Source organism: Eriocheir sinensis, unplaced genomic scaffold, assembly GCF_024679095.1.
Source record: "Eriocheir sinensis breed Jianghai 21 unplaced genomic scaffold, ASM2467909v1 Scaffold1555, whole genome shotgun sequence".
Classification (NCBI taxonomy): domain Eukaryota; kingdom Metazoa; phylum Arthropoda; class Malacostraca; order Decapoda; family Varunidae; genus Eriocheir; species Eriocheir sinensis.
In genome coordinates, this window is record NW_026110912.1 from 45,001 (window position 1) to 54,981 (window position 9,981).

The following is a 9,981-nucleotide window of genomic DNA, read 5'->3' on the forward strand; positions in this document are numbered from 1 at the left end:
AGTCCACTAATACTGAAGCACACGTAATCTATCAAACACAATATATCAGGCATTTTAAAACACAATATTGTTATGAGTTAGTTTATCCTTGCAAAGTCTATCAATAAGTTCTAAGTCCTTTCCTTCCTTATATAGTGTGAGTCTGTGTGTGTTAATATGTCTACTAAATCTCTATGTTAGTGTGAGTTTTTTCCCTGCAAAGTCTATCAATAAGTTCTAAGTCCTTTCCTTCCTTATATAGTGTGAGTGTGTGTATTAATAAGTATACTAAATCTCTATGTAAGTCTGAATGAGTGTTTTCTACCAGTCTGTCAATAAGTTCTTTGCTTGTGTCGTAAGTAATAATTCTAACGTGTGTAATTCTTGCAGGTCACGCTTGCCAAGATGCTCTGCGATAACTGTGATAATGTGGAGAGTGAGCAGCGGTCCGTCTTTGACCTTCCTGACCCCTTCCTGTAAGTGAGACTGTTTGGGGGTTAGGTCAGTATTGTTAAAGGTCACAGGCTCACATTACAACTGTTTCCCAAGGCCACAGAGAAGATTATCCGGTTTTCTTGGGTGTTTTCCGTTCAATGTCCAGAAGTCAGGTAAAACTTATATATATTTGACTAGGCTTTCGTATGAGTTGTAGGCATTTTCAGGGTATTTTATGACCCCAGTGGTAGTTTGAACCTTCCTCTGTACCATGAATCTGAGAAACATATCTGACAAGACTTTCATAGGAGTTTGGGGCATTTCCGGGGGTAGTTTTATGACCCTGGTGGTAGTTTGAACCTTCATCTGTACTGTGAACCTAAGAAATATATTTGACAAGACTTTCATAGGAGTTTGGGGCATTTCCGGGGATAGTTTTATGACCCTGGTGGTAGTTTAAACCTTCATCTGTACTGTGAACCTAAGAAATATATTTGACAAGACTTTCCTAGGAGTTCAGGGCATTTCCAGGGGTAGTTTCATGACCCTGGTGGTAGTATGAACCTCCATCTGTACTGTGAACCTAAGAAAACATATATTTGACAAGGCTTTCATAGGAGATTTGGGCACTTCCAGGGGTAGTTTTATGACCCCAGTGGTAGTTTGACCCTTTCTCTGTACCAAGAACCTAAGAACACGCATATTTGACTAGGCTTTCATACGAGTTCAGGGCATTTCAGGGGAGTTTTATGACCCCAGTGGTAGTTTGACCCTTTCTCTGTACCAGGAACCCCAAAACACAGACATGAGAACCCAGTTAACCTCATTTTTGACCTCTGGAAATTGTCAACATGGGAGGCGGAAACTTCTCATCCCACCAACCAGACACTGTGATGATCCCATTGATGTTTCAGGAACCCTCGTGTGTCCCACCGTGACCTGCCGGGGATCAACCCGGAGCTGTGGAAGGAGCGCGTGTCATGTGGGGTTGGCAAGACTGATATTGACATCGGGGCAGCCGAGCGCATATCACCCTGTGTCATGTGCACCTGTACCAAGGAAGGGGTGAGTGATGTGTGTGTTTTCCTTGCTAGAGGGGGGTGAGGAAGGGTGACAAGAGTGAAGGGGTGAGAGGTATGTGTTTGTCCTTGCTATAGGGGGGTGAGGAAGGGTGACAAGAGTGAAGGGGTGAGTGATGTGTGGGGGGTGAGGAAGGGTGACAAGAGTGAAGGGGTGAGTGATGTGTGGGGGTGAGGAAGGTGACAAGAGTGAAGGGTGAGAGATATGTGTGTTTCCTTGCTATAGTTAGCCTGTTCTCACGCCAAGCATCTGCTAGTGAAGTCTTTCTCCTCTGCACCTTCTGAAAGCCCCGGTCCATGTTCAGATGTTTCCATACAGTGCCACTATTCATATCAAAAGTTACCCTGTTCTCACGCCAAGCATCTTTCTTTCTCTTTAAACATGAAATTATTGTACCGTGTGGGGACCCAGCAGCCTCCTGGTACTGAAGGGAAGTGTGTAGTGTTCTGTATAGGTTACGTATATGCAGTTACGGGTATGTGGTACCTAACATTGGGACCTGTTTGGGTGAGCTACGAGTGCGGATCTTTGCTCTCTATCTCCAGAGTCTGTGTAGTCAACTGTAAGTCAGATTATACTGCTTACTGTACCAGGAATTACCTTCTGAATAAAGCCTCTATTCTTGAACTTAATGACGCCACAGTTTGCTTGTTTGAAAAGCTGTTATGACTGTTTCCCAAGGCCACAGAAGGCTAACCGGGTTTTCATGGGTGGTTTAACCGTTCATTGTGCAGAGGGAGTGCAAAACTATCACCAGATCAAAGCAACTAGATATATCACCTTACGGCTCAATAACATCTTGAAAACGAAAAAAAAAAGCTGTAACTTGCTTTAAAAGTAGCCTGAAAAATGTACCTAAGTCAATTATATCTAAAAAAGTGTCCGGAGATTAGCTAAATGGGTTTGGGGCAAGATAAAGTCATAGGTGTGGCCCTTAAGTTTATTTATAAGACTTCATAGTACAGATACAGTTCACATCTTCCGTGACTGGCTTACAGCAGAGTCCACAGAGAAAAGTACAAGTCATCAGAGTTGACTAACACGACTTCTTTCCCTCGGCAGAATTGAATGGCTGAACGGACATCTCTGGCGTCTTGGTCTGCCTGCTGCACACTGCACACTCTGGAAGAAAGAACACCAAGATGTCAAGTTCCTGCAGAATCAGCCTCTTAGTGAAGAAAATGTGCCTTATTTATTTAATAAATAATTGACAAAAAAAATAATTTTGTATTTATTTTAGAAAAACTATATGGCTCACTTTTTGCAATTCTATGCAATAAGTATATCCCGCAATAAGTTAGCCATAAATCTGCAATATATATATATATATATATATATATATATATATATATATATATATATATATATATATATATATATATATATATATATATATATATATATATATTTTATGCAATAAGTATATCATGCAATAAGTTAGCCATAAATATATATATATATATATATATATATATATATATATATATATATATATATATATATATATATATATATATATATATATATATATATTTAGGCATATTTATTGCTAACTTATTGCATGATATATATTGCATAGTATTGCAATATATATACAATTCCTTACACAGTGAGTGAGTGGACCATGATAGAGATTCACAGCGTGGTCTTAAACATATCTATCGACAGTAGCAGGACACAGTCTGACGATCCTGGGATGGTCTATGTAACCACTTCCTTACACAGTGAGTGAGTGAGTGAGCCATGACCAGGAACATGATATATATTCACAGGGTGGTCATAAACATAGCTATAGACAGTAGCAGGCACCAGTATGACCTTCCTGGGAGTGTATATGAAGCCAATTCCTTACAGAGTGAGTGAGTGAGTGAGCCATGACCAGGAACATGATATATATTCACAGCGTGGTCTTAAACATAGCTATAGACAGTAGCGGGCAAAACAAACATCCCAATGTAAGTCCCCTGCAGGTGGTCGTGGCCTGCTTGGGGTTTGATTCTCTTGCACCATCTGTACAAGCATCAGTAATAGCCTTGAAGGTGGGTATTCCAGTGCTTGGCTGGGTTTAGTGTTGCTGTGCTGAGAAGACTGAAAGTGAAGGCTGCAAGGCATAAACCAGCTCAATTAGTGTGTAGGTGGTGGAGCCAGTGACCCAGGAAGAGATGCACAACCTGCCCTCATGCACAGCCTGTAGCATACATAACCTTCCCTGGGTACACCTATAGCCTGGATGGCACACCCAGCCAAAATGTACTGTTAGGTAAGTTGGCCCCAGTGTTGCCTTATTCTGTCCCTGAGTGGTCTGCCCTCCCTGTATAAAGCCTGGCAGGTCACTCAAATGGGTACAGGTGTTAGGGCACGCCTGCTAAACCCGAGTCAAGGACTTTCTTTTCTGGTTTTACAACTAAAATAATTTTCTCATGTCCCAGCATACAGTACTAATTGGGTGTTGCAATTATTACAGGCTTGAAGAAAAGGCAAATAAGCGGTAGAGGAGAAGAAGAGGCGGAGGCGGAGGTCAGTGGTAATTTTTCCCCACTCTTAGGAAAGGTTTCTCTCTCTCTCTCTCTCTCTCTCTCTCTCTCTCTCTCTCTCTCTCTCTGCTCAAGTTAGTGGCAATGTAGACCCCACAAGACCAGCACAAAGTCATCATTATCCTTGACGGTGAAGGCCTCAGTCATCGTCAAATAGCACAGCCGACTGGTGTTTCCATCTCTAACGTATGAATGGGTCTGCAGACATGTGGCCACAGGCTCCACTAGTGACAGGCCTCAAAGCCTCGCAGCAGATTTTTAACAGTGTAATCACGGCAGGGGTGCATACACTCATTATTAAATAAATACCTATCATCGTCATATATCGTATAGCTATCCACGCTGGTGCAGTATGTCCTTTACGTATTAATTTTGCCAGATATTATAATTCTGTATACTTTTACTGGCAATGAATAGGGATGAGGTCAACCCCAGCATTTAAACTGCCTGAGAATGGTCCATGTTATCAAAGGTTTCTGCACCCAAGCACACACATACTTAACATGGCTTTGGTAGTTGTGGGCCTTTCCATGGCTAGTGTTTTGACCCTGGTGGGAGTCTGACAAGGCTCCTGTACCCATAACTCTAAAAAAAATACTCCTGAGAACACATTTTTCTTTTTTTGACATTTAGAAATAACTGGTGTGAGAGTCGGCAGCGTCTCAGAATAGCGATCAATGTCCTGAGTGGAATGGCTTACAGAATAACTGCATCCACAGCACAGTCCCCCCATGGTAATTGTCAATAATCTCTGTAGTGCATTGACGACCTTATGTCAGTGACTCTGTGGTAAGGTACAGTCTGTTTCAGTAGGATATTACAGGTGGTCAAGCCTCCTCTCTCTTTCTCTTGACCAGCTCTGTGGCAGCCAATCACCGCACATAACCCCTCACTCTGCTTCCACCTTGACCGACAGCGTTGTGACTGTGCAGTGTTCTCAGTTTTCTAACACTATCTGGAATACTGCAAGACCTACCTGTGTATGCTAAGTATCACTGCTAGCCTTGACCTATAACATGCATTCTGTAACACAAGACAAATGACTATTTTTTCTTGTAGATGTCACGTGGCGAATGAAGGTATTTTCTTTGTACGCTAAAAACAAGTTTGTATTTCTTTCTATCTACAGTCAAGTTAACAGTGTGCACATATATATGGCTGTCTTCTTGGTCTCATCATAATCCTTGACGTTTTAGGCATATGCGGCCAAACACACACATCTGGCAAGGCTTTTGAAGTGTTGTGGCCCACTACCGGGCTCTCAAGGAGATTTAAGACTGATTTGTACCTGCGACAACTGACTTAATGTTCTGGTACTTCAAGAGTATTTGAAGGAGCTCGTAGTTGGGGTGATGAAACGTTGTCGCTTTTTTATATTTAATTTAACCTATCTTAACACTATGAATAACAAGAATAATATAAAATACAAAATACACTTCAGTCAGACCCAGCGGGTCGTCAGGCCTCGCACACTGCCTGTTAAGGGACAAGTATCGTCCTACTTCAATACTAGTTGCAATTCTAACTATTTCTTATTACACATACACTGGATATATATACTCTTATAATCTAAACAATACCACTATACACAATGGACACTAGTGCGCTTTCCTTTACGGTACAACACTTCACTTTCTACTCACGACAGCGTAGATGAACACACGACACATATTGTGTCTAAAATTTAGAGGGACACATGAGCGTCGGTCAGAATTATTTCTAGTTCTGCCACGAGTACTCGAGGAACCCCTGATAGGGGCGATTGCCTACGTCACTATACGTCATTACTACGTCATAACTATTGACAGGGTACAAAAGGCTCCTGAACTGAGGGTGCACTCCTGACCCTATGATATTGTCACATCCTCTATGGTTATAGTACATAAGAGTGAATATTCATGAGTAGTGTTATTCTACATGGCTTCCGTTTACATGATTCTCGTCCTTATAGCCTTTGGCGTGGTGCTGTCGTTGGGTGAAGTGGGCGGTTTCGGGAAGCCGGCAGAGCGCCAGCTGTATGGTGGCCTGAGACGCCCCTTTGGCTCCTGTGTGTTTCAATAATGATTTGTTCTTCCCACTGTCACCTCGCTGTGCTGTGTTCTTCAAATTGTTCTTAAAGTTGGATGTATTCTAACGTTCTATGTCGCTTTCGTCTTCCTTATTTATTTGTGATGTTTGTACTGGGTCAGGTGATGTTACTGCGTCTGTGTTTGTAGATGCAGCACCCTGCAGGCACCACAGAAGGAGTTCTTCAGGGAAGCTTTATCTGGCAGTTAATACTTCATGGTGATGTGAGGTGCACAGATACTGTTTTCCTGCACTCCGAGCACTGGCAAGGCAGAAGCAAGCTTACGCCTCCAGTGCAATGATTGGCTGTTACTTGGCCAGGCAAGAGTATGAGGGGTGTGCCTGCCACCGTACTTACCACCAGAATGACAGCATATTACGTATGGGAAAAAACACCTATATGATGAGGAATTATCAGCACAACCAATTATTATATTATGGATACGTAAGTGATATCTTCCCAGCACAGCACAATGCTTTGAAGCGACAAGCCTCAGCAGTGCATATGTCCTAATACCGAGTCCCTGGCACCTTCACAAGAGCAGGAGTACACAAGGCTGACACACTGGGAGGAGTGTCTCAAAAGTGTTGGTCTGTGTATCTCAGAATGCATGGAGAAGTTTTTGGTGAGTGTACCCACGGGAGCTTCACCCTGCCTGCCATGTCTACCCGGTGTGGCGTTGAGTCTCGCCCCCTCATGTGGTTTGTCCCATCATGATCTGCGCATGGCGGAACCCAAATTTAACTATGACTGAGTAACTAAGTGTGAAGAAGCACCACCCAAAGAGTGATGCACAGCGGAAGAGGTCAAAACAATTGTATTGCCGCGGCGACTAAGCCTGATGGGCCAGCAGCCTCCCATAACTCCCTCTGCCAGGGGGCACCTCTTTGGCCGACTGGTGAAGGAGTGGCTCTCTCTTCTCGCTGGTCGTGGGTTTGGTCCCCGGCACCGGCAAACCTTTCCTTGTCTGGATTAATTTCTCGTGTGTTTCGTTACACGCAGAGGTCACGTTGGAGTGGAGAAAAGAGTAAATTTCGGCATTTCAGAACATGAATAGGAGGAATTGTTGACATCCTAGTTATATACATACATACAGTGATGGGATTCAGCCGGTTCGCAAGAACCTGTTCTTGGAATTTCTTTAATCCTGAGAAGCGGTTGTTACTGTCAGCTTAAATCAGGGTTCTCAATTTTCCCCATGAACACCTTTTACTTATAACTTATTTTGGTAAACCCTCACAGATCTGTTGCTGGCTTTGAGAGTCAAAAACACGACTAAAACCAGACTGGATGTCGGGTGGAGCCGAACACGGGTTCAAGACCAATGTGGCATCACCGATTCCAACGAGAGCGCCGTTACAAAGGCTACACCGACAGCAACCGCTGCCAGCTGGTTTTGTTTACTTCACGGCAACCAGCTGTCACACCTGTGTCTTCCTGAAGAAGACAGGCCAGCTGTCACGCCTGTGATAACCTCACAGGACCTCCCCAGGGCTCATAATGATCTTCAGACCACTGTAGCTGGTTGGATTTTATTTTATTTTATTTTATTTTTTTGAGGCTGAAACCATTATTTTCTGTAGTCACGCATCACGGCGTAAGGAATGGTGATCTTAAATATGTCAAGATCACTTTGATAACCGTTTGAATCTATAAATATATAGGCATAGGGCTGAGACACAAAATAAGCCCAATAGACTATTGATGCATTCTGATCAATCGTATATTGACAACATTGTCGTGCTGATGGAAAATAGAACAAAGTGGAAGAGGCAAGGCTGAAAGATCATGACTAAAAGACTTAAGCTGAAGCATTTTCCTTAATATTTTCCTTTTCCAGAAGGCAACATGTTAGGTAAATGCAGAATTCAAACACATTTCTACTATAAACTGATATATTACCAAGTAAAGGTTGCTTAATAAGATGCACAAAAATATTTAAAAAAATAAGCATTACTAATAAACTAATTAAAAGAGTTTTGAAGCACAGAAAATAAATATTTTATAATTGCAAACAGTGGCTATAAAATGTTAGCACAACATTATCACAACTGGTTATAGTCTGACTCTAATGGATAATAACATTTGCAACAACCCAAACATTTTAATAGTCACTAAGCATATACTGTCCGCTCAGCATTAATTAAGCTTTAACCATTAGGAATTTGGACTTTTTTTTAAAAGTTGGAAAAATAACTAAAATCAATAATTTCACTTGCTAGACTGTAGCAACCCAAAGATCAATCTTTGCACTATGTCGGGCCAACCAGCATCATGGTTTGCTTCTAGCGACTGTGATAGAACCCATTGTTAGCCAGTCCAGGAGTGAGAGAACCTGTTCTTAAAAAATTGAGTCCCACCACTGCATACATACATACATACATCACTCTTTAATAAAACTATAAATAACAAAGTAAACAAAGCCAGGACAAACCAAATCAGGGGGATGAGGCTTAACGCCACACAGCTACATGGCCTGCGGCTGTGCCTTCACCAACATCCAGGGTAAACTAACTAAGGGAGTTGTCTACACACAGTAACAGTGCTGTGTCCACCATTACTACATGGCCTAAGACTGTACCTTTGGCCACACAGAGGGGAACACAATGAACCCTGGTGGTAGTTTAACCCTTCCTCTGCACCTTGAAGAGAAACACGCATTTAATAAGGCTTTCATAGAGGCTTTGTTTGGCGGAAACTAACTGGACCCCATTTGACTTTGCTGAGGGGAGTCTGGGTTAGTTTCCTGGTTTAATTATGGGGCTGCTGGGTTTGCTTTCATTTTTACAGCTGAATATGCAAGAATTCTATTGATAAGGGTGTTAAGTATGATTTTTTTTGTAGGTACACAGAAGACCATTTAGGGTAATATTTTATTTTAAGAGGGTGATAGTACTTTTGGGTTTGTGTGAGTACGGGGGACATTGTCTCGCTTACGATGTCATAAACTTGCCTTCAAAAACTTATCTATCAATTATTTATTTTTTGATAGATTCAAAATATTTTGTTTTGTTTTGTATAAATTTAAAGAAATAGAAGGGTTTAAATGAAGTAAAATTGATCAGAAAATAGTTTAAAAGATATTAATCTTGGGAATTTGAGATAAAGGGTCTCATTTTTCCTGAAGTTTTATAAATCTCTCCATTATTGGTTTACAATGTTTGGGCGAAGTTTAAACTTCAAAAACTTATTTTGGTGGTTTATGCGTTAAACTGCCGTGTGTAAAAGAAGTCAATTTAACGCTAGGTGTAGACGAGAAATAATTAGCAAGGAATATACACGGAGTTTAATCAACCACTTAGGAAAAAGTTAGAAGCTTCTGGCATCATATTCCTCTTGGCAATAACTTAATTTAACAGTGATTCACCTCTTTTGGGTTTGACTAGAGTCTAAAATTTAGGTCCAAACTATAAAACGCAATTATTGGCTTTCTAATTGGTAAAACCAGCTCAAAAAACTCTTTATGAATGCAACTCACACGTCATGGCATTGCTCTTTATTAAGATCATTCTAAGGCTCTCTGCGGTCACTCATAATAAGAGCAAGTAAGAGAATAAACAGAAAGATTGGACCGCTAAAGAATCAAGAAAAAATGTTAGTCAGATTTAAAGTTTGAAGCGATAGGTAAAGTAATCTATACATCAAAAATTAAGAAAATTCCGGCAATTATAAAGAATCACAAAGAGAAGGGTAAACCCTTTGGGCTCAAATACACATTCATACAGGGAGGTTTTCTCCATCTACAATTGTTTTTAGGAAGTAAAGTTGCTGAAGTTATAACTATGTAGGGATGATAAAGTATAATTGAAATTATCAACATTGTAAAAATCTTTTTTCAAAAATTAAACTTTCTGATTGGAAGTCAGATATACCTGTTATATTAAA

General features: G+C 41.1%; 1 long non-coding RNA gene across 1 annotated transcript; it reads left to right on the forward strand.

Annotated features, from left to right (window-relative positions):
- Positions 1-187: 187 nt before the first annotated feature.
- LOC126990327 (uncharacterized) lies at positions 188-2,751 on the forward strand. Its single transcript, XR_007744214.1, has 3 exons — positions 188-455; positions 1,329-1,479; positions 2,557-2,751. It is a non-coding gene; the product is annotated as an uncharacterized LOC126990327 (long non-coding RNA).
- The last annotated feature ends 7,230 nt before the right edge of the window (positions 2,752-9,981 follow it).